This window comes from Protopterus annectens, chromosome 2.part1 (genome assembly GCF_019279795.1).
Source record: "Protopterus annectens isolate FY-2018-M chromosome 2.part1, PAN1.0, whole genome shotgun sequence".
In the NCBI taxonomy this organism is placed as follows: Eukaryota; Metazoa; Chordata; order Ceratodontiformes; family Protopteridae; genus Protopterus; species Protopterus annectens.
The window spans coordinates 766,238,354-766,264,913 of NC_056729.1; positions in this window are offsets into that span (position 1 = coordinate 766,238,354).

The window sequence follows — 26,560 nt, forward strand, 5'->3', positions numbered from 1 at the left end:
GGGAGTTATAATCAGAGAGAGAGAGAGAGAGAGTAAAAGAGAGAGCGGAAATTCTATGTATTTAAAAATGATGGAAAACTCAGCATTTAAAGACTGAAAGACCATAAATAGACCTTTATCAAATCTCACCTATCCTCCTTATCTGATTTAGGTGAAGATGAATATCAAGCTTTATGTTTCCTTTTTCTGGAACAACTTACCCCTACCCCACCTGGAAAGCAGTGGCTTAAGGTCAGTCCTTTACATAGGAATGAGGCTCCTCAGAGCTGCTTAATGAAGGAGAATCATCTGGTCCCTTCCCCAGTGCCAGAAAGAATGGTTCTTCCTTACCTAAAAAGGACACCTAAAAAGCTGCAGAGGACATCCTTATTTCCCAGATCTAAATGGTTTCCTAAGGATCAACACTAGAAGGACTGAGAGAAAGAGATGAGTGATCCAATGAAATGAGATGTCCATAACATTGTTACCCATCAGCAGCTGAGGTGAAGGAGAAGCTGAAGTTAAGACCAAAACATCTTGGGTAAGTGTTCTCTTCTTGTAGATTGGATAGGTAACTATCAAGAAACTGGGACTCAGGTCCATCTCCTTGTTGTAAAAGGAGTCTGAGAAGAGGCTAGAGGAGGCTGGAAGTGTTGATGTTATCCCGCAATAGAAAAATTTAGTTTTTAGGTAAAATTTTTAGTGACAACCCCCAGACACTAGCCCCAACCCCTAAAAACACTTTTTGATAGAAAAGTAATAATTTTCCTCACAAAAAATGATTAATAAGTTAGGTCCTTTTACCTCTGAATCCATACATATAACAAAAGGCACTAAAATAGGAAGCCCCATGTCATCGATTCTATTTGCTATGGTATTGAAATATTGGCAGATTCAATTCATAACAATATAAAAATCAAAGGAATAGATGTTTATGAACAATACAATTCTAAAGTAATGCTATTTGCTGATGACATATTACTAATATTATCTAATACAAAAGAGACATTGGAAGAATTAGATATACTAATTGACAAATTTCACATGACTTCAGGACTTAATTTCAATAAATCTAAATCATTTTTTTTATTTTTAAATAAAAAAAAACTGCAGACTAAGGGTGATTACATCATAGGGAAACAAGAAGCTACCTTAAAATATCTAGGAATTGAGTTATGAAAAGATAATGAATTAGTCTAAAAAAACTACAATAATATAAATACAATTAAAATCTCTGTGGAAAAATGGAACAAAATAACATTAACATTTGAAGATAGACTACAATTAATAAAAATGGTTTTACTGTCCAAGATCCTATATATAGCCTTGGCAATACAACTGTTAGCAGAAAGGAATATACTTAAAGAAATAAATTCACGACTAATAAAATTTTTATGGTTTCCCAAAATAACCAGAATAGCTTTAATGCATCATATCAGACCATGGACACAGGGAGGATTAAACATTCCTGATATAGAAACATATATAAAAGCATCACTATCTAAAACAATCTCAGACTAGATAAATTCAAATTACTCTGCAAATTGGAAAGAATTACTAACTGTAATAACCATAAATTAATTTGATTTACAAAAAAAATTTCAAATAGATAAAAAAATTGCCATGGTACATATTATGTATTAATATGCAATATAACATAACTAAACCCACTAAAACTCGTATGATTAAATATTACATTGACTCATTTAGGACAATTATTAATGCAAATATAGATTTAAAAATCTGGTTTGATATTTTAACACCATTTGTAATCACAAAGAACTTATTATTATTAATTCCTGAGAACATAAAGGATTTGTTTATTGGCTCCAATGTATCAAAGAACTAAAGGTTTTAGATGTGCAAGTAATAAAAACAACATACATAATTCCACAACAGGACTGGCTAACTTTACAGAGTATTCTGTCATATTTACAAGATTTAAGTAGAATAATTAACAATTCTTCATTTAAAAAAATACCTAAATTTATGAAATACATATATGAAATCATATATAATGACTCTGACATGGGAAACAATATTTCAAAATTTTACAAAATATTGAAAACTATAAAACACCCAAAACCTCATATTAGAAATATATAACAAAAGGACATTCAATACAGTTAACTGAAGATATTAAAACAAATATCTTATTATCGATAAAATATACATCATTTACATAATACTGGAAAGTTTTTAATCGGAAATGCTTGCACAGAGCATTGTTAACCCCAGACAGAATCAATAAAATTAGTTCTTCCATAAAAGGAATATGTTGGAGATGTGAGCAAGTACACAATGCAGATTGGAACCACATTTTCTTTGATTGTGTTAAAATTAAGCCATTTTGGAATGGTATTAATAACTTTCTATAAGTTTTATTTAATTAATCATTTTATTTAACTAAAGCTCTTTTATTATTAAATGTGAACAAAGGTCCTCATTTGAATAGGTCAAACGTATCTAGTATGGACTATACCTGCAATTTCATGGAAGTGTAAAACAAGAAGATGGAATACAAACACAATACCAGCTTTGGAAGACTTCTACAGCTTGCTGAAGACCACAGCATTATTGGAAATTAAAATTAAAGAACTAAGAAATTATCCAAAGCCATTTATCAACAACCCTTGGGGAAAAGTCTTATCATTGATTGACACTATACAGTAATTGATCTGACACTCTGATAATGGATTGGACATACTTATAAAGTAACTGTATACATTAAGATCTGTTAGTGTCAGGCTAATGTAAATAGTGTAAATAGTTATTTAAGATGTTATGTATAAATACTATGGATTTAATTCAAATGTATTTGAAAAATAAAAAAAAAATTGAGAAAAAAATTGATTCATTAGAAAGGAATATGCACAGGAAACCATAAACATCTATCTGTGGGAAAAAAGTGTCAGACAAGTGTGTTGCAGAGCTTAGGAGATTCAGGGAAACAAATTGACTATAAAAATAAGGTATGAGGTATACATTTTTATGACAACCACAAGTCCCAGCCATTATACACAAGTTTTGACAGCAAAGTTAAAATTTTTCTCCAAAACATTAGTTATTTGAATGGCATTTCTCACAGGGAACCATGACTGAAAATTTTAAAGATCTGAAAAATTGGTGACAAACACTAAAAATACAAGTTCTACTTTCTTGCATAAAATACTGAAATAAAACACGGACTTTTCTCTACAATAAATGATGAAGTGGAAGGTATTTCCTAACAGAGTGCTTATTTGTGCAGCTTTGGAGGAATGCAACCCTACCATTGGCCAATCAAAGCCCACAGAGAAGAGTACACTTCACAGGCAAGAACGTTCTGAAGTTTTAGAACCCTGGCCACTGGCTTTATACTGCTCTCCTCAAGCTATACGGTGGCTATAGCATGTGCAAGGAGCCTTAAAGCTTCGGAAGCTGGCTGGCTGCTCGGTTCCATGGCAGTATATGTCCCATATAGCTTAGGCTACGGCAACCATGATCTACTGAGGAATGTTTGATAGAAATGGTGTTTAAAGTGTATTGATGAGTATGTTTATAACTTGCCTGTGCTATATCCTTGCAGGGTGGGAGGAATGGAATTGTGGGGTTGGTATTATCATGCAGTGAAGTAGTATTTGACTGTAGTATAGTCATAGTTTGCAACTTAGCCACTGTGAGATGCTTAAGAGGTTCTATCAGTACTGACCGCATGATGTCACTGTCCATTGTCATTGTGTATGTTAGTTGTAATGAAATACTATTACTAGTACTACTGCTAATATATCAAGCTGGTATTAGTTATTACTCATTTAATAATAATACCTCAAGCTGGCTTATGATTTTTACTTTGTTCTGAGTACAGCAGGATAGTGAGTACAGCCATGACAGCAAACTGTATTCAACCCAAGGTGAGGCATCTTGGATAAAGAATAAGCCAGATGTAAGATTTCTTGTCAATGCTCATTATTTCACTGAGCTGCAGTGATCTTGGAGGGAGACTAACAAATTAAACAAGGTGCAGTGATCTTGACCCAAGCAAAAAATTACATTTTATTAGTGTAACATTCACTCATAAAATGACATATAACAGTATATAGACTTTTTGTACTCATGCTGCTAGTTAGATCTTTACTGGCCATGGTATTTTGATGCAAACTGGGCTGTGCTAAGCAAACAACACAGATTATGTGCCAACTCATCTGTGTGTTACTGCACAGCCATGTAAACAAATAACCTATTTTATTCATGGGAACATGAGCTATTGTCATGTATGATAAACTGCATGCTGAAAACAAGAGATGGTTATTGTATTGTATCAACAATGCATATGTCATTTAACTTTAGGAAAGAAGCACAAATTCATTCCCAAGCTTTTACATTATAAATCCCAGGCAAGACTTATGAATGTCAAGGACATCAGGAAATATCCGGCATTCTGATACAGTGCATGCCATCAACACAATGGTGCACTATTTAGTATTCATTTAGTGGCTCTACACAACATGTAGAGCTGCCAAATGCAGATAAACAACAGAATATGCTAATGAAAGCATAAAGAGCTGAAATATATGCTAATTAACCAATCCAACATGGCAGAGCTATTCATGAAGCTATAAAGCAATCATACACGAAGAAGGGATACAGGCACAATTACCCCTAAAAAAAAAAAAAAAAAACATGCTAGGGGCTGCTGCTTTTCTTATGATGTATGTTCAACAAACTTTAAATTGGGGTGCTGCTGCTGCTGATGCTGCTGACAGACCTAGGGCAAGAAGGAGAAGGACGTTAGACCCCATTTAACTTATCATGGACTCCATGAAACATAAATTGTTTCAAGATACATGGTGGACAGGGAAACATGGGAGAAAAGATGCAACCCCTGCCGCTCCCATCTCAGGTCATAGGAAAATCATGAAAACCTATCCCAGTGGAAACAGAAGTATGTATAGCATTATGTATACTAGCTGCTGGCACTATCCAGAGTCCTACAGGAGATACATTAGGTGTTTCACAGTCATCAGCCTCTAGAATATTACATTGGTTTTTAAATGCAGTGCTACTACATGCAAGGGAGCATATCTGTTTCACATGAACACCACAGGAAAGAACAAGAACCATGCAGAAATTCTATGCAGTAGCACACTTCCCTGACATTTTGTGGGCCATAAATTATACACACACACACACAGGAAAGAACAAGAACCATGCAGAAATTCTATGCAGTAGCACACTTCCCTGACATTTTGTGGGCCATAAATTATACACACACACACACACACACACACACACACACACACACACACACACACACACTGCTACTTCTGGCTAGAAGTCAGAGTACTACCTGAATGTGACCAATATCTGCTGGACAAGCTCTCATCAGGACTATGTACAGAACCATGGCCTCTGTTATAACTTTCAAACCCACTGCTGTCTGGCAGAAATAAACAAATTTTAATTTTCCTGGTAAAAAAGATAAAAATGCCAGACCATGCAAACATGACAAACAAAATAAAATAATATACTTGTCATGTAGCATTCAGTAACATAATTGTAGAAATGCAGACATGGCTTTGGCAAAAGGAAGGCATAAAAGTAAATAAATGTAATATTATACAAATGCTTTTCATCAGTCATTGCACTTCAACTTTTAATGTTAAACTATAAGCATTAGTTAAGAAATGGCAACATACCTTGATGATGCAGCACTGTAGAAAATAGATAAATAGTCAAAAGTCTTGTATTACTAGCAGTTTTGAGTTCTATGTTTCAAAAACAGTCTCCCCAATATGATACAAGGGCATTACCTACAAGATTGTCATTATATATAGTGTAGAGTCTGTCCTGTGAGAGCTGTGAGTATGCCAATGAGGTGCAAAATCATTGGCATTCCTGAATACCAAAAGCTGCTTTAAGTGTAGGGAATGTGAACATGGTGTAAATACCTACACATTTACATGCACATGCCCTAGTTATGCAAGGATGAGCATTGAGAAGTGTGGCTTGCAGATGTTTGTGATTACTCTGACTGCAGGAGCAATCAGCTTTCATAGCTTCCCCTCTTTGATATACACTACTAAGGGTGTGTCAGAGAGAAGAGACATAAAAAAAGTTTACAAGTACCTTGACTGATTTTAGGAGATCAATAGTCCTAACACTCAAACTGTGGCTTCAATGATCACAGTTACCGGCCCATATTGGGGAATGTTGTTCAATTTAAAGGGATCATTTTAAGCATTGGTAAAGATAACATTTGGCAAGAAAACAGATATAGAGTTGCAGTTATGAAAGCATAGATAATTAAAGGATGTGAGTACATGTCGATACTGTTTGCAATATCCCACTCATACAGACATTCACTGTCAAATGTGAAAGGACTGTCACTGTAACTTCATACAATGTTACATTATCATAACAGCTAAACTCTTTATTGTCTTGTTAATAAATGTCTTTGTCTGTGGCAATTCTGGGAAACAGAGTGATATGATTATTTTCAGTACCCTTGCTTGAGGGTTCAAATCCATACAGGTCCTTGCTGCAACATAACACATTTGTTGAAACATGTTCATGTAAAGTATTTGATCTACAATATTGTTTTTATGTTATAGGTTAGTACCAGCCTAACTGCCCTTTTGGGATATGGTAAACCTAGCCGATTACCTCGTGGGATAATCAAACTCTGCACCTTGCATCTGTAAGGTAAACACCTTAACCATTATGCCAACCTCCCACTTGTTATTATATAATTTATATTTATTATATTATTTTTTTCATGTATCATTTGCCTGTCACTCAGCAGTGAGAAAATCACTCTCACGGCTGTATTTATTTATTTATTTACTGACATTTGTTTACCAAGAAAATCTGACTGGGTAATAAATACCCATTTTCAGTGGAGGCTCAGGGAGAAAAGCTCCAGAGGAGTTAAATAACATCAAATGAAACATGAGTACAAATGTAAAGCTCACGGATGTCACTCGGAAAAGATTTAATTCACCACAAACAAAAATAAAATAAATTAATACACGTGTAATAGTAGTACTTAGCGTTTTCACCCTACATAACATAAGGGCATCTTCAGAGTACAAATACTAATTGGAACATACTGCATTTAAATAAAAAAAACAGTAACCAAAGTCGTCTTTGATAGGTTGTACAATTAACTAACCATCAGGAATTTAAAAACATATATACCTAATTTAAGTATATATCACAGTGTTTATATATAAAACAATTTATCAACTAATGTAAACATATATATCTGATTCTCGTAACATGTATTCCCTCACTACACCTAAGGTATTCACTCAACCTGTAAAAATTGTAATAGTAATAATAATAATATTAAAATTCAATAAAACATATTTATACATATACATATATACAACCAGAGAAGAAAACAGACAAAGAGGTTTCACCATTCATATAGTACTGTAAAAATAGAATGTTAAAAATATATGTGTATAAATAAAAATATATGTGTATAAATAAAAAGTATTACTACACAAATATGTGTTTATAATAGTATAAAATAAATAGCATAAACTGAATGGCAATTACAACAACCCTGTCCTCAGTTAGCCTAATTCATATATCTTACAGAATTAATAATGATAATGTATGCGTATAAGTAATATAAATAATTAAATAATTAATCACAAATATAAATATGAACCATTATAATAAATATTAATTGTATAAAAACTAAAAATAGGTATAAAAATGTCTATGTTTATAAAACCCATATACTGTGTTGTGATGTGTTAAACAACTTGGTGTTGTATCAAATAACTTGAGATTTTAATTTTAAAATACTAGATATGGAAATGTGATCATTAATGCCTGGAAATGTACCTGCATTTAGTCTCAACTGCCAAATACATTCTTTGGCTTCTAGTAAAACATTAAAATCACCACCTTTGTAAGTTTCTGTAGAAATTCTATCTATAACAAAGAATATGAATCTCTTGAAGTTGTGACATTTAGTACTATGAACATATAAGGAATTCACAATTCTTTTGTTTTTTATATCCCTATTGTGTTCATTTTAGACAAATTAAATGTGTTGTCACTACTATTGTGTTCCATGTAAAATGAACAAATGTGGGTTTTGCAAATGTTGCAAGTTTATAAATGATGGACCATATGTTATGGTGCAAGGTTATGGAAGATCCATTAGATGTGTTGGACACTGTAACTGCAACACAAAAATGGTGATTTATTTAGCTTCATGTACATCATGCCCAGCATTCTATGTGGGCAAAACTATAAGGAAATTAAAGGAGCGTGTAATGGAACACAATATGGATATAAAAAACAAAAGAATTGTGAATTCCTTATATGTTCATAGTACTAAATGTCACAACTTCAAGAGATTCATATTCTTTGTTATAGATAGAATTTCTACAGAAACTTACAAAGGTGGTGATTTTAATGTTTTACTAGAAGCCAAAGAATGTATTTGGCAGTTGAGACTAAATGCAGGTACATTTCCAGGCATTAATGATCACAATTCCATATCTAGTATTTTAAAATTAAAATCTCAAGTTATTTGATACAACACCAAGTTGTTTAACACATCACAACACAGTATATGGGTTTTATAAACATAGACATTGTTATACCTATTTTTAGTTTTTATACAATTAATATTTATTATAATGGTTCATATTTATATTTGTGATTAATTATTTAATTATTTATATTACTTATCGCATACATTATCATTATTAATTCTGTAAGATATATGAATTAGGCTAACTGAGGACAGGGTTGTTGTAATTGCCATTCAGTTTATGCTATTTATTTTATACTATTATAAACACATATTTGTGTAGTAATACTTTTTATTTATACACATATATTTTATTTATGCACATATATTTTAACATTCTATTTTACAGTACTATATGAATGGTGAAACCTCTTTGTCTGTTTCCTTCTCTGGTTGTATATATGTATATGTATAAATATGTTTTATTGAATTTTAATATTATTATTATTACTATTACAATTTTTACAGGTTGAGTGAATACCTTAGGTGTAGTGAGGGAATACATGTTACGAGAATCAGATATATATGTTTACATTAGTTGATAAATTGCTTTATATATAAACACTGTGATATATACTTAAATTAGGTATATATGTTTTTAAATTCCTGATGGTTAGTTAATTGTACAACCTATCAAAGACGACTTTGGTTACTGTTTTTTTTTATTTAAATGCAGTATGTTCCAATTAGTATTTGTACTCTTTAAAGATCACTGTGCAGTTATTCATAATATTTACTTATCCATTTTTTTTTATTTTAAGGTACATTTGCTCTCATAGGTTCATAGGTGTGTACTAGGCTAATGACCCTGGAGCCTTTACAAGCCTAGCCCATGGGATTACCATGGCATTGTGCCACCCGACCTTAGTTCCCAGTGCCTCTGCCGAGTACTACCACTGGAGTGATCCCCGGGGTGATTTTTCTATTTCCCATCCACTCATCAAGATTTCTCTTGAAGAAGGCCAGTGAGGTGCTCTGTTTGACATGTATGGGAAGTCTATTCCATAGCATGGGCAATCTCTGGGTTATGAACCTGTCCCTACAGCATGTTCTGTTGATTGTGGTAATGAGGTTGAGGTCTCTGGAGCATGTGGTATGGAGGGATTGGGATTTCTTTAGATGTAGCATTTATAAGAGAGCTGGATCATACATGGATTTGTAAGTCAAGCAGAGATTGCTTCTAAGTAGGCGATATGAGACAGAGAATAGTTGGAGTTTTTTGAGTCTGTCCATACAGGACAAGTGTTTAAGGCCTAGGATCCTCTTTGTGAGGTACTTTTCCAGCCTCTCCAGTTGTTGCAGGTGTCTAGTGAGGTACATGCCAAATGGGGCACTGTACTCGATGATTGACCTAATGAGGAAAGAGTAGAGGGAGACAATGACCTCTTTCATCCTGGATGCAAAACCCTTAGTAATGAGATTTGCCACATAGAAGGACTTTCAGACCACAGTAGCAATGTGGTGGTCAGAAGAGGGGTTGATGACAACCTGTGTTCCCAGATCTCTTATAATGCCTTCTGTGTTGGACTACCATCCATGTGGTAATTCAAGGGAATCTAGTTTTTCCCAAGGGGGATGATGACACATTTTTTGGTATTGAGCTTAAGGCCATGGTTCTGACAACAGTCGTTGGTCTCAGTGAGGCCTTTATGTAGGATCTCAACATCACTTGGGGAGATAATAATAGCACCCAACTTGCAATGATCTGTGAACTTTGTCAGCCAAAGTCCCTTCGTGTTGGCCTGGACTTCAGAGAAGTAGATAACAAACAGGAGAGGACGCAGGACCGAACCCTGTGGGACTCCACTCATGACTGATCGGCAGTCTGACTTGGAGTCAGCTACTTTCACACTGCAGGTTCAATCTGTGAGCCAGTTTGCAACCCACCTAGTGGTATACAGGTTGATGCCTAGCTTAGTGAGTTTGTCTATGATTCCTGAGTGGGGAATGGTATCAAAAACCTTGGCCATATCAAGGTAGGCTGTATGAACCACCTTGCCTTCATCCACACCTCTGGTGACTGACTCAAAGAAGTTGACCAAGTTGAGCAGGCATGATCTACCCTTCACAAAACTAAACTGTGTAGGATCCAGAGTTTGGAGATTCCCTATAGCCTTGTTTATTAGGTCCATGATGATGTGTTCCATAGCTCTGCATATCAGATTCATCAGGCTAATGAGGCGATAGTTCCCAGGGTCTGTAGTCTCTCCTCCTTTTTGGAGAGGGATGACTGCAGCAGTGCACCATTCAGTAGGGACAAAGCTTGAGGTGAGGCTGAGATTGAACAGGGCACAAAGGCGACGTGCCAGTTCACTCTGTAGTTCATGTAGAACACAGCCAGAGATATTGTCAGGTCCCATAGAAGCTGTATTCTTGGCTTTGGACAGTGCTGTTTTAACCTGTGCAGCAGTAATACTGGCAATCTACTGGTATTATGACTGGTCCTATGGAGAGCGGGGTGTAAAGTTAGCACTGAATCTGTCAGCCAGTATATTGGCAATATCTGTTGGCTCAGTATATTAGATACTATTGTGCAGTAGTTCAGAGAAAATCTGGGTATTGCCGTGGAGATTCTTTACATACATGTAGAAGGCTTTGTGATTGTCTTTCCTATCTGCTGCCATTCTGTTTTCATAGCTAGCTTTAGAGGATTTGATGAGGGATCTCAACTTTTAATTGAGGCTGTTAAGGGAGGTTTTTCCATTCACGGGACTTCACTTTATTCCACATCAGTTTCCTCCTTCTGTTGCAGAGTTTGTTTATGGCAAGAGACCACCAGATTGGCTTCCTTTTTTTGGAGGAGCACGTCTTGGTTCTATTAGGTATGGCAAGATCCATGCATTTGTGTATGAGTTCGTACAGTGCACTGGTGTATGATTTGGCAGTCATGTAACTATTCTCCATTTGCATGGGTGCCATGGAGTTAGCCATCTCTGTTTTTAGGAGCCCAAAATTAGCTTGGAGAAGTTTTTCATGGTGGTTACCTTTGCGGGGGTGGGTGGGGAGGGTTGGAATGTGGATTTCCAAGGTGATTAGTTTGTGGTCAGATCTAACCAGGGAAGAGTTGACTATTGGTTTAGAGCAACGGTCACCAATGTTAGTAATGACCAGGTCAAGGATGTTGCTACCTATAGTGGGGGTAAGAACGAGCTGTTCCAGGGTATTGGAATTAATGAATTCCAGGAAACTTTATTCAAGTGTATTGGTACATGAGTAGTTTTCCCAGTTAATGGAGAGATAGTTGAAGTTGCCCAGTATGAGAGTGTTAGGTTGGACCCGAATATTCTCCAGGAAGCTTAGGAATGTGAAGTTTGAGTCTTGGGACAGGGTTGGGGACCTATAGCAGGCTACGACCTGAATCACTGTCTTACTGAATGTTAGCTGCCCCTGAAGTATCTCAGATATGTTATGTTGGGCTACCAGTCTGGAGGTGTGCACATCCTTTATGCATATGGAAACAACACCACCTTTGGAGCTTCAGTCCAAGTTCTGGGGCCGAAAGGTGTGGAATGAGTTATAGACTGGTAGTGCAGAGATGCTTTCTGCTGCCTTGAACCACATCTTTGTTACAGCACAAATGTCGATGTTCTCCATTTTAAGGAGTGCTTTGAGTGATTGCATTTTCAGATTTAGACTTTTAGCATTGAGCAGCATGACCCTCAGATTGCATTTGTTTGTAGGTGTTACGGTGGTAATTTGGTCTTTGGAACACCACCTAAAAAAGGCACTATGGGGTGACAAGAGCCTTGGCCAATATCCAGAAGCCCAGGAGTGACAGATGCAGGCCATCTCTGGCAAAGCATCAAGATCTGGCTATCATATCATCCCAGGCAGACAGATACTGGATCCCCTTAGAATGACACCAGAAACTTACCCAGTTGTTGAAATCAGTTATTTTATGCTTGTACTGTAGTACCATTCTGGGTGATGGTAGGATGTGGCTCAGGGCTAGGGTCATACCCGCCTGGGCTACATAATCCAAGAGCTCCTCCATGTCTCTTTTCATGTAGTCCAGGGCAGTACATCTCAGGTCATTCACACCCACATGTACAATGACAGAGTCATATTTGTACCTGCTGTTGAGGGACCTGAGTGCATGCGTTATGTGGCAGAGCCTGGTGCCTGACAGGCAGCTGACTGTTACTTTTGCCTTATTCAACCTAGTGAGTAGGACATCAGTGTGCCTCACTATTGAGTCATCTATGACTAGTGTGTTGGGCATGCTGTTTTGCCTTAGGGGCTTTGGTTGAGTGGTGCACTGTTTAGGAGAGTTATGTCTCTCATGATTAGTGTTGTGTTGTGGTGGTTGAGTGCATTTCTGCCTTGGAGATCTCTGCTGTTTGGGTAGATTTTTATTGAAAGCCTCCATGAAGGTGGGTGTGTGGTTTGTGTTTTTATGTGAAGGCAGTGCTGGTGTGAGTTCTGGATGGCTATGTCTTCCATGTGGTGTGGTGCAAGTGCTGACCTTCTCCTCTTGACCAGCTGTTCTGGTCTTGGCTGGAGAGTGCGTGGCTTCCAATGTGGATATGTAAGTGCATCTCTCACATGTCTGAGTGTTGGGAGGTAAGAGGAGAAGATTGTCAGTGTACATGAGGCAGTTGCTACATTGCCTCAGGATGCCCAAGTTCACCAGATTAATAGGAGAAAGCACAGGGAACTGACCTTTAAACATGCCTGGAGGGGTGAGCATTAACAATAAGTACTGGAGCTATTTTCTTGTAGAACATGCAATGCTGGTAGCACTTTTGTGTGTTACAACAATTGCTACAAGAAGTCTGGTAAAGTGCTAAACTAATAAGCTAGTAAATGTAGAGGAGAGGAGAGAACTAGCGGATCTAAGGGAAATATTGAAGAGCAGACTTTGGCACCACACAGAAGCTTGCAAACAATCCTGGATATAGCAAATCTGTATGTGGACTAGACTAGCTACAGGGAAGGTGGAAAACAAGTGCAAATGCTGGCTTTTAAACCAGAAAGTTGAATGAGATGGAAAAAGTGCCCAAATGGCCAATAAGCTACAATTTCTGGGCAAGAAACCACTCCTCTTGTAGTAGATAGGCTACCTAGTGCTTACCACGCCCACTGACAAGCTAGAAGGCTTCCATCCAACATAGAAAGGCTTGGGGGGCTCAGAAGCTTACAAACAGTCCTGAATACAGCAGATATGTGTCCGGACTAGACTAGTTGCAGGAAAGGTGGAAAATAAGTGCAGATGTGGGCTTTTAAACCAGAAAGTTGAAAGAGATGGAAAAACTACCCAAATGCCCAACAAGCTACAATTTCTGGGCCAGAAACCACTCCTCTTGTGGTAGATAGGCTACCTAGTGGTTACCACTCCCACTGATATGCTAGAAGGCTTCCCTCCAATACAGAAAGGCGTGGGGGTCTCAGAAGCTTACAAACAGTCCTGGACACAGCAAATCTGTATCTGGACTAGATTAGTTACAGGAAAGGTGGGAAACAAGTGCAAATGCAGGCTTTTAAACCAGAAAGTTGAAAGAGATGGAAAAACTGCCCAAACGGTCAATAAATTAAACTTTCTGAGCCAGAAAACACTCCTCTTGTGGTAGATAGGCTACCTAGTGCCTACCACTCCCAGTGATAAGCTAGAAGCTTCCCTGCAACACAGAAAGGCATGGGGGGCTGAGATGCTTACAAACAGTCCTGGATACAGCAAATATGTATCTGGACTAGACTAGTTACAGGAAAGGTGGGAAACAAGCACAAACGCGGGCTTTTACACCTAAAGTTGAAAGAGATGGAAAAACTGCCCAAACAGCCAATAAACTACAATTTCTGGGCCAGAAATCACTCCTCTTGTGGTAGGTACACTACATAGTGCTTACCACTCCCATTGATAAGCTAGAAGGCTTCCTTCCATCACAAAAAGGCTTGGGGGGGGGGGCTCAAAAACTTACCAACAGTCCTGGATACAGCAAATCTGTATCTGGACTAGACTAGTTACAGGAAAGGTAGGAAACAAGCTTAGAATTTTTTTTTCAGAAAGCAGCTAAAACAGCACTAAAAACAATTCAAGTGCAGTGCAAGCTAGCACACTTGAGTGTGTAGCAGTATTAGAGCAAATAAAGTTTAAATAAATGCAATTCATTCAAAATGTATTCTGAACTGAATTCAATTGTTGTTTTATTCAACTCTGAACAGTTAAAAAGTGCCAAAATATATACTTATCAGATGAGAAGCACTCTCAGTCAGAACACAAGGATATTTTTTTTAATAAAGTGCAAAGGGAGAAAGGAGGAGCAGAAGATAATTCAAGCTTAAGAACCTAACTGGGTTGGCCTTCTCAAAACATACAAACAGGGTTTACTATCTAAGGAAAAGGGTGAAAAATTTTGTTTAGGCTTCCTGAAGTAGCTCAAACAAACTTGGCATTGTCATGTGGTCCCCCATGTTTACTTCACTAAATGCTCGTGACAGATGTCAAATTCTGTGGTACAAGGTGTAACTGAAGTGAATTATGAGAAATAAGGTACATGAAGCATTGTTTGACTCATCTTTATAGATCACTGAGCAATTAATCACAATATTTACTTATCCATTTTTTATTCATTTTAAGGTGCACTTTTCTCAACACTTTGGATGGTATTGAGAGGTGAAATTCCATGCCATTGAACTGTCTCTGTGGCACAAAGTGTAAGGCCAGTTGCTTTAGATAAATAATACAGCCTATTAAGGGTTTGAATCCATCTACCACTTACTTTTTAAAAGGCTGTAAGAAGCCCATTTCTCGCAACGTTTTAAATAGGAATGTAACACTAAAGAAAACATAATGTTAAATCTGTTTCTTGCAAGCAATGTATCAGTAAGCCTTGCATAATGAAACCGTGCAATTTAGCATACCTATTTAATATTTTACAGATAAACACAACCTAATATGTGTCCAATTTCTAGACATGGGTATGAATATATTTCATATAAAATTCACTTGCATATGTATGAAGGGAACAATACTTTTGCTTTAATCATCATGACTCATCACATATCCCAACTATGTGTTTAGGACCCTTATGTATTAGGAAATATGGATGCAAAATAAACAAACCCGTATTAATCATCACTTTTGAATTACATCCATCTGAACCAAGTTTACTTGAAGAAAGAATTACTTTTACATAGGAATGGATTCCAAAACATAATTACAGCCACACACATATAAGCCTCTCTGAAAGGTGTCTCTATTCATTCAAACATTAATATATGTAACATTTTCGCAATGGTAAGGTAGTTCTCCTGTGGCAATACAAGACAATACATTAAGGTGTGTTTTTTGCATCCTTTATCTCATGAGTTTGATTCCCAGCTATTACAGTTATATTTAACATTGGGTAAGCCCTGGCATGACAATATGTTAGAATTCAGCATGTTTCACCATCTAAAGTACAACCCTTAAAAGCCAGGCTATTAACCAGTCTTTTGTTGAACAAGGGAACCTATGATAATGAGTGGAACATCATACATGGCGCAGGTCACCAACATGCTTCACACCTTCACTGCTATGTGCTGTAAGTAGTGGCAATGTGTCTGCCAAGAAGTCCATCTGCGTTCAATTGTACAAATGCAGTTGACAAGGCTGCATGTCTTTGTGCAATACCAGTAACATGTGAGATCTGAAATAGTCACCAATTCAGACATATTTTGTTAGCTTGACTTTTCTGGACATGGCTGATGAGGGAGATAATGACTCTAAATCAAGACCAGAAAGTTGGGGTGTTGAGGAGTTCAGGATGTTTGCAGCACTCTCTGTGAAGTGCTCCAGATGTATGCTGCTGCAGGGGGAATTATAGTGGGTATCAGTATAAGGCTGATGTTGGGAAGAACTTAGCCAAGGCTGTCTCCACCGCAACTGGCATTTTACTCAATGGAGAACAATGTTGTCACTACTATAGTGACCTTAAAAAGCAGAAGCAGGACCTACTAAGCTCATGGGAGGATGAACTTAGCACTGGAAACAACTCCCAGTTGTGTAAGTGTACTGACCCATAACCTGTCTATGATATGGCAGTAATTAACTAACCAGCCAACATAGTTACTCATTGTACTTTTATATAAATATTTTTTTCTTTTTGTACTGTACAGCTGCAGACAAGATAGATGCAAATTGTCAGGGGCACTGGGGAGGTTAACTTGCCTCATAGAGGCACTGAGTAACTATGAGTCATGTAAACATTGAAGCCATATTGCTATTTCCATTCGCACAAGCAGTAGCCTCTCGAGCAGATATACCTCATCCTTTACCTCAAACATGCATGCCTCCCTCAATAATTCTTGCTGATTGCATTAGGTGATTAGAATACCAGCTTTAGTGTGTGTGGGTTCAAAACCCAGAAGTAACATTTTTTTTAATTGGCAATTATTTGTAAGATCTTAACAGCAGACTACATAAAAAATTGCATTATGGTAACTGTAATTATTTATTTAGAATGCATAACTCCAATCCATCATAGTGAAATAAAGGCTGCTGTTTTGCTATATCGGAGCAGTGCCATTTCTTTATTTAATGACACATAAATTCATTTCCATCATACTCTATATGGATGTTGCAAAGGTGTACAATAGTGAATTATCATAATTGTTTAGGTATTGCAAAACCAAGTATGTTTAAAATATACAGTACTATGACATGCCATGTCTCTAAATATCTCTTTTTCTGTTTCCCTCCACATTTTCTCTCTTTTTTTTGGGGGGGGGGGTTATAATTTATTAACATTCATCTGTTTGCATAATCTGTAGCTGAACATTCATCAGCAGCATAGAGGGGTATACCAAGCACTGCAGCTCAGATTCCCATACCTTCACAGATGGCAGCACAGCCACTCAGCACTTCAGGGTAACAACCTGTCAGCGTTGCCTCCATAACCACAGACCTACCTTCTCCATGTGCATCAGGTAGCTCTGTCATTGTTACTGGTGCAGTGCTACCCTCCAGGAGCAGGAGTAGTCGAGGTGGTTATTCATCACCCAAGAGGAGCTGACAGGGCGGGTAGAGGATATAATGGATAGCAGTTTCAGTGGATGTATTGTCAGGGTTGAAAAGGTCCTGTTTCACATTGCAAAGATGATGCCACATCCAGTACTGACCCAGCGAGTTGCTGCAAGAGACAATGACTACAGTTCTAAGGGTGAGAACTAGATTCTCACTGTTCTCAAGCTGTACATGGGTGCGCTTCCAATGTTCCCTACATATCCCAAATCATGGGGTCCTCCAAACTTTTGTCTCCATCACCATCCTGTCTGTCTTGTAGGTCTTGTATGTCTATGGATGCTTCCTGACCTACTCTACCTACCTGGCAATCTCAATACTAAACACCTTTCCTGACATCCCACCCCCTCCCAAAAAAATGGCCATAGAACACCATTCTCTTTTTGTCACCCATTGCTGGTGTGGTGCCTCTGCAAAGTAACGAAACTGTGTGTACAACTGTACTTTTATATTGTGAAGATGTGGATAGCTATGGTGCTTTCCCATGACCCTCCAGCACATTCTTGTATTTTTTGTGTGTGTGGTGCCCTGTAATTGCTGGCCCCATTTTCATTACTATCCTTTTAACCCCTTTTTCACACATATAATCTGGTCAAAAATAGATTCACACACAGCACACATGGCAAGAAATGTACCAACGGAAAAGCCTTCACTTTATGTCCACGTCATCTGCACAGTGTTTGGCATAGAGCAGCAATGCTGAGTGACAGTGAGCATTGCTTAACTTCTTTTGCAAAAGCTGAAGATTTCAATTTAATCTGCAGTGGACAGTTATTGCCACGCAAATGTGCTTAAATTTGCTGCACTTTGGGAATACAGAGTAAAGCCACAATAAAAGCAGTACTGTGATACAGTTAATTAAACAACTCTTAGGTTTCTGAATGTATTATATTAGAAGTTCCTTGTTGGTGTATTAAGATAATTACCCTGCTTGTAGCATGATGTTTTGGCACAGTGCCATGGGTTTGATTACAGCTGTATGTCATTTTATCACTTTATAGCATGTCATATTCTTATCATATATTTAATTACAGACATCTATATTTCTTTCCATATAACACATTCCTTAACATAACATTGGAATAGTGCAGGAAGAAATCATTTTCAGAAACATTGCAGCCCCAAAAGGGAGACTCATTAAGGCAACCTTAACATGGTTAGGTATTCATGTTTATTGCACTCTCCCACCCCTTAGTTGTACCTATAGCAATCAGTTCATTGTACTGAGCATGACAGATAAATGATGATTTAATAAGCAAGACTAACACACCATACATATGCTTCTACATGTCCATCAAAACATATTGTTGCTATTCCTCTCTGCATCTGTCTCCAACTCTCTTGGTTCACCCATCCTTCTTCAATAAGTTATCAGAGTGCTTCAGTAGTCTTATATTAATGCTGCGAAGTAGGGGTTCCTTTGTGGCATGATGAGCTAATGCTCAAGTGTGTAGACAGATCTTTGAATCATTTCAAGGGTTTTAATCCAGCCATTAGTTAAATGTTACTGAGTATTTTTGGATAATTTACCTTGACCCTGCCTCCATCTTACCTTGTGATGTAGCTTCTCCCTTCTGCATCATTATTTTTTCAGCTCTGCATTTGCACCATGTTTGGTGCTGAGCAACATATGCAAAGAAGGCTAAATGAAAGTACACAGCTTGTGACAATACCTTTGGATCTGATTGCCTTCATTGTCATTCTCTGTCTCACTTGTGCTAAGCTACTTCTTATTAGTTACCTGGCTAGTAGAGAGTTCCAGAACCCTTCACCCATCATCCATCATATATAAATATTTTATAACTGGAGTCAAACCATACTGCTAAAAATGGATGAAAATATTATTTAAAATGACAGTCAATTCTCTGGAATGATAGCATGTCAACAATATCAAATATCTAAACATAAATAAATGCAAAGATCTAGTGATGGCCAATTGGTAAAGTAGGCAAACAGTAAAAAAAAAAAATCTGTTCTTCGTGTGAACAGATAAATATATTCACTTACTAGAAGCTCTATACACCAGTAAGACCAGAGACAATGTCAGTATACGTCTTGAATGGTGGGTATACTGAAACTTGATAAATCTCCTGACATCATGCAGAATGTCCAAGTACCTTTGCAAAAAAAAAAAAAAAAAGACACGTTGAAATAACCAGTTAATATATAGCCATCACTCTTTTCTCTTCTAGGCAGAACACAGTAAAATGCTGTATGCAGTTAGCTACCTGGCCATATCTCTGACTACAGCATATTAAAGAGTGATTAACATAGCTTTATGTCTGACGGCTGTGCCGCCAAAGCTCTCTGGTCTTATCAAGTTCTCAAAATGAAATAAATAGATGCATAAATAATACATAGGACCTAGATTTTTTGTCTACTTATACATAAATATATAATTGAATGTCTCTAGTAGTATAATATAATATAATATAATATAATATAATATAATATAATATATCTGCTTATATCCATAATTCCAAAACATGTTAAGAACATAATACCCATTGAATATTATAAACGTTCTTATGCAAGTAATACAGTTATAAACTAGATATTCAGATTTTCATTTCAAAACTAATTATTACACCCTACAGTGCGTGCCTGCATTCCCTGGTAGGGTGCATTGGAGAATAATGGACAATTTGGTTCATTGTTTCCACAAACCTCTGCTTCACTATGCTTATATTTTAATAGCTGTTCTAAAGGGGGAAGTTATTCTGTTTCATTTTCATATAACTAAAATAAGAGAAGTCTGGTAGAATTAATTGTTTTACTTCTGATCCTTAGAAGTATTACAATTATATTATCTCAGCAGACACAGACGGCGATGCCCTTGGGGATTAATTAAATGAAATACTTAAGTCAGCTTCCAATTACTAATTAAATTACTGTCCTCATGCACTGACATTTTTTTTTTGCAATCTCATCTTGATAGCAATATTCCATCAGTTTCTCAACTGAACAATGAAAGATTAAAAAATGTTTCTTCTTCACTTTAGATGGTGTTCGACTATGATACTAATTAACTCTCTTTGCCAGTGATCTGTAGCCTGTCCTAGTCACTTCAAATTTCAGATCACATGTATCATGAAGCTGTGTAATCATGTATTTTGGTAGCTTAGCTCAGTCCAGTGCAATAAGGAATCCCCCCCCCAAAAAAAACACAACAGAAAACTTAGAGTAGTGAGTAAGCTGAGGAGGAGTCTACCTTGAGTAGAAAATGCTAGCCAATTCATGCTCATCTTTTTTCTTGTTGCTATACATTTGATCTGAAATTGTCATTACCACTGCAAATTAACTGTCAATATTTAGCATATTATTGGGTCTGGAAAGTTATCCAAACACATGCCCTTTAACAGACCTGCTACCTACAAAATATAAGTAAATTTAGTGGTTACTGTTTAAAGACTGACTTGTCCATCTTGTCTTCCTCAATAGATGTCCAAAGGATCAAAGATAGGCAATTCTTCCCATCACTATATCTCTGGGTATCCTTTGATCCTATATCTGTTATTCTGATACTCCTTTCTGTAACAAATTACAGTTTGCCAGAAACTGTTGCACTATCAAAGTTTAACTTCATAAGGTATCACCTATACAGTATCTGTACTATAGAGTTATGCCTACAAAGCAAGCAATCATCTGTCACTTCTTCTATCCACACATTTAACAATTAGCTGTCATAATTATTGTTCAGTAGCAATAATTCTTCCTCCTTTTAAAATCTTAGAGGGATATATTCATAAACTAACTAGTTTTCATAGCATTTTTACCTATTCCCACCAGCCTAGCTTAGAGTTTGATCAGGACAGAGCACATAGAATAAGCTACTATCCCTTACTACTGCTATCTGATTGAGTCTACTTGTTGCTAAGTAGGTTCCTGTTATACAAGCTCCTTATGTTGAATGTTCTCTTTATCCTCATTTTCTGTTTGAGGTTGGCATAATGTTGAGGTGTTTACCTCAAAGACACAAGGCGCAGGCATCTATATCAGAAGATTGAATGCTAAAAATAGCTAATGCTCTTTTATCGAACTTAAAAACACAAAACCTTAAAATGTCAAAAGAACAGATCAGTGAATTTTTCTCAGGGAAAAAATTTGCTGATCCAAAAAAAAAAGGTACAGGCAAAATAAAGTGTGTGTGTGGGGGGGGGGGGTTCACCCCTTCTACACACACCCCCAACTTAAATATACCAACTCCGAGATCGCACAACAGTGGAGAAAACAGCAAAGTCTGGGGAACGGCTCATTAATTTTTTTTCCCTGGGGAAAAAATGTTCCGTGCCTTCGACATTTTCAGGTTTTGCTTTTTAAAGTTCGATAAAAGAGCATTTGCTAATTTAAACATTTGCTCTTCTGATAAGAACCCAGGCAAGGGGCTTGATTCTCAAGTTTGAGGAAACTAACTAGCCTTATAATGGCCTAAAAGGACAATTACCCTATTACTTACTTATGAACCTAAACATCCTGAATGAACACAGATGTAAGATATTTCATGATTTTTTTTTTTAAATAAATGATGCATTATTGTGTTTATTTGTGTAATTGCATAGAGATGTTTTTGTATATACTAAAATGAACTTGTCTTTGTTTCTTGGATATATTGTTCCGAGGTTTCTGCTGAAAATGGAGAATCATCAGTAGGACCGTCACAGTCAATCAAGTGCAGGTGGATAAAGAGACAGACAAGCAAACAGATAAAGTTATGGTTGGATAAGTAAAAACATGTTTAACAACATTAACACCAAAGGGGAATTGTAGATTTTTTGTGCAATCTGTTTCTGTACAGTGTCACAGAAGAACTTAAACTCAGACTGAATAACCTTGAAAATGTGTTTTATTCTTTTTGATTAAATCGCTTGTCCTGTTTAAGAGAACATAACTTTGTCTGCAGTTGTTGATTGCCTTAGTAAACACTGTGCATAAGATCCTCCTCCAGTTAATGTCCAGTCCTGTGATTTTACTTGTACTATTTATGTTTAAAATGCGACATTCATCATCTATATTTATTCAGAACAACACTGGATTTATAAAATAGTATGAATAGTGTCACAGATGACAGTAAAGATTGGTAGTTGTGGGGAATAGGCAGTGAGCATTTGGAGAATTTGCCCTTGGCAGAAATGAAGAACAAAGGTTATAGCCAGGTAGGATACCGTTATGTATTATAAAAATATAAGCTGGAATTACAACAGGTCCTTTTAAAAAACTATGGTAAAAGTAATGCATTTCAGCTTTTCCTGGTTAGGGGTCTGTACAGAAACAGAATCATTTATTTAAAAAAAAAACTCCTGTCCACTAATGATTGGCAGTGGATTTTTTACGGTGTCTAGTTGCCAGCCCGACACCCAGCCTTCAAAGAAGGCACACCGATTCACGCATGCACCTACCTGCATGCCTTTAAATGTCACTTGACCACAGGGAGGACAAGCAGAATCCACACAGAAGATGGTCCAGCCGAGAATTGAATGGAAGAACCTTTTGCTGTGAGGTGACAACGCTAACCTCTGCACCACTGCAGCCTTTATAAAACTATGGTGACAACACCAAATTGACAGCATGAACAAAAAAGCAACATCAGTACCTCTTAAATAAGGTATCAGAATATTAAAACACTTGTCGGTAAGCATTAACAGTCCCTCATAATTAAGTTTCAGATCACCCAGTTATGTGGATAATGAAAGGAGGAAATCCAGGGCAGGTTAGAATTTCAGCAACATGCACCAATTATTTATGGAAACTGTTTAGATGATGAAGTTTTTTTTTATTTACATGCATTTTGCCAACTTTCATATTGTCTTATTCTACTTCAACTATCTGATTGGCTGAGATGGACATACCACCCACACAGGACCTATGTTACAGCACATCAGCTGAGGTCCGTTTAAGTGAGTTTTGCTTATTTATTTTCAACATGCTATGATGTTTTTTAAAGCACAACAAAAAAATATAAAATCATGCTTACAAAAGTATGCTGGCTCTGAGGCATTGAAGGATATTGATTCATAGTCCCAGTGCTAGAGGAGATAAATAGGGATGGGAAGACAATGGAGGGGCTGAAGTTACTTCACTCATTTCAGATGGGATGGGGTAGTTGTATTCCCAGGAATGCATGCTTTGAGTGAACTCCTTTGTGGAAATTTGACAGCTAATCTCCTGGCTTATGCTACTTGCAGAAGTGATTAGCAGTCTCACTCAGTGTCCACTGCATTCCCAATCCAATGCATCACTGAGCATGTGCAAGGAATGGATAAGGCCAAGTCAGAAAATACCCACATTACCACTTTCAGTGATACCACCACCACCAGCAATCAGTTCTCAACTCAGTGAAATGTGGGCCATAGGGCTTTCATCCAGACAGGAATAAATGGGTAATGAAGCAGAGATGTAGCTCAACAGCTTTATACCTGGAGATATCTACCCCAGTTTGGTGCCCCTCCAAAACCAAAGAAAAAGCAAAAAAGTTCTAATATTCAGATGTGAAAAGCAAAAAAAGAAATTGTCATAGTTTATGTCATACAAAGAACACTACAGCTGTCAGTTTTCATTCAAATTTAATATGATATTTAAAATGAAATGCTGGTTTGTACTTGTGTAATCATGATTGGCTGATTGTGCACCCTTACACTTTGAAACATGGGTGACTGATCTTTTCACCCACAGCCTAGTTATGCTACTGTAATGAAGTAAGCATGGGGAGGCTTGATTATCAGGTATCCACTGGGCAGGAAAAATATTTGCACATTAACAAATCTGCAGGAAAGACCGATGTTTTGTTAGTCAGGGAGCAGCTCTGAACAGAACTTCATCCAAAGGGTACCCAGAACTTTTTGAATAGAAAATACTACTGTCAATTCAAGTGCAACTTGGGCAATTGGGTAGGAAACTTGAAATTAATCCCTGGTTTGCCACCTATATCTCTGATGCAAACAGGTAAACTGCAAATGGTTCATCTCCCAGGCCCATGCTTGCACTTATTAAGGGTATCAGAACTTGTCAGAAATTTGGGATTCATGGCTAGGCTTAAAAAGGCCATTGTGGTCATTAGCCTAGTAAACACCTATGCACCTATGAACCTATCGATAAGACAGAAAGAAATGAGTTGTTTTAGAAATAAGTAAAGCATATCATTAATTAACTTTTGTTGTATTTGTCTATAAACCTGAACAGCCTCTGAAGTTTATATTTGTATTTTGAAAGATAAATAAAGTCATATGAGCCTTAACAAGGGCTGACAACTTTGGTCTTGTAAAAAACAAGTGGCATGATGTAATTGTCACTCAACACATTACAACTTTCACTCAACCTTTGAGAACTGCAAAGCCCTGCACCTGGTTAGCAACCACCTGGATATGGTAGAGTATATGTGGATGTTCATCTTACAGCAACTGAGCAGAAAAAAGGACTACAGGTAACAACCACAACTGTGCTGAATCACTGAGAGCATAAGAAGAAAAAGAAAAGACAGAGGCTAGGCACGCCAAGATGTTTAAATAAAAAATAAATCAAATGCCAAATGCAGCAACATACTCTGCTACAGCCTTAGAGGTTCACAATCTAGAAACAAGAAAGAAATTGTCTAGACTGACATACTTTAATTCGCTGGTAATACCATAACTGAATGGGTCTGGAGATCAGTGGAAAGCAAAACAATAAATACATAAATGAATAAATAATATTTATTATTTTTTATTTCACATTTGTTTACCTGGAAAGTCTGACTGGGTATAGATCCTGTTTTCAGCGAAGGCCTAGGGGAGAAAAGTTCTAATAAATACAATAGATTTTAAGATGATAATGACAGCTATTAAATACACTCATTAAATAGAAATGATTGACAATTAATAAGAAATATAGTGAATTATTAAATGACAATAAGCTGCAATAGATATGCATGTATCAAGCTGGCATGAAAAGAAAACAACAGAATAAACAAAAACATCTTTGAGACAATGGAATCGAGTAAAGTTTAATGTTGTTATTTATGAGTATAGTAGAACAGGTCAGTAACTAAATAAACAAAAGTACAACTAAGTTTAGTCACGTTCAAAATAAATTAATAAAGATGTCCATAAAATAAATTCCCCATATGAACTTACTCTTCCTAACAAAAATGATGGAAATCAATTTATAATTACATAAGTAAAATTAGAGGTGATGCCATGGAGTGTAGTGCTCTTCAGAAATATGATGAAAAACAATCTACACCACACAGTGTCACAAACATCTTTAGGAACATGTGCAGTACCACCATCAGCACTGTGATGTCTTGTTATGGTCTATGAATCCTACACTGTTGCCACTAGTTATAGAATGGGCATGGGCTTTGTGCCTTGAATGTTATAGGAGGGGCATGGGTTATGGGCCTTGAATGTTATAGGAGGGTCATGGGTTATGGGCCTTGAATGTCATAGGAGAGGGATGGGTTATGGACTTTGAATGTTACAGGAGGGCCATGGATTATGGGCCTTGAATGTTATAGGAAGAGCATGGGTTATGCATCTTGAATGTTATGGAAGGGGCATGGGTTATGGGCCTTGAATCATGCACCCTTTTCACTAAATTACAATTGCAATGGGGAAACTGACCTTAAGTTCATACAGTAAATGCACTTTACAGTCTTGGGTTATGACCAGTACTTGCCACATCCAAATTTTATGCTGCACAGTTACAGAAATAGATACAATGAATCACTGCTAGGATTCTGACCATCTTGGTCTTTTGGTAACTTTTACTACAATCTTTTCAACAGTAAGTAAGACTTAGCCAAAGCTGTTTTTCATTTATATGCACATGTTCCTAGGTCCCCAAGTGTATACTAGGCTGTCAGTCAAGCAAAAATCCCTCTACTCTCTCTCTCTCTCTCCTTCTTCCTTCTTTTCTCTTGTCCAAGCTTACTACTCATCACATTATAAGTGCTAGCTCTCTCCTTCTCCTTTTAGGTGCATTTTTTTACTGAAAAAGTAGATTTTTTTCTGATCTACTCTCTCTTTTCATTTTGAATATTTCTTTTTTCTCTTTTCTTTTCTTTTTTT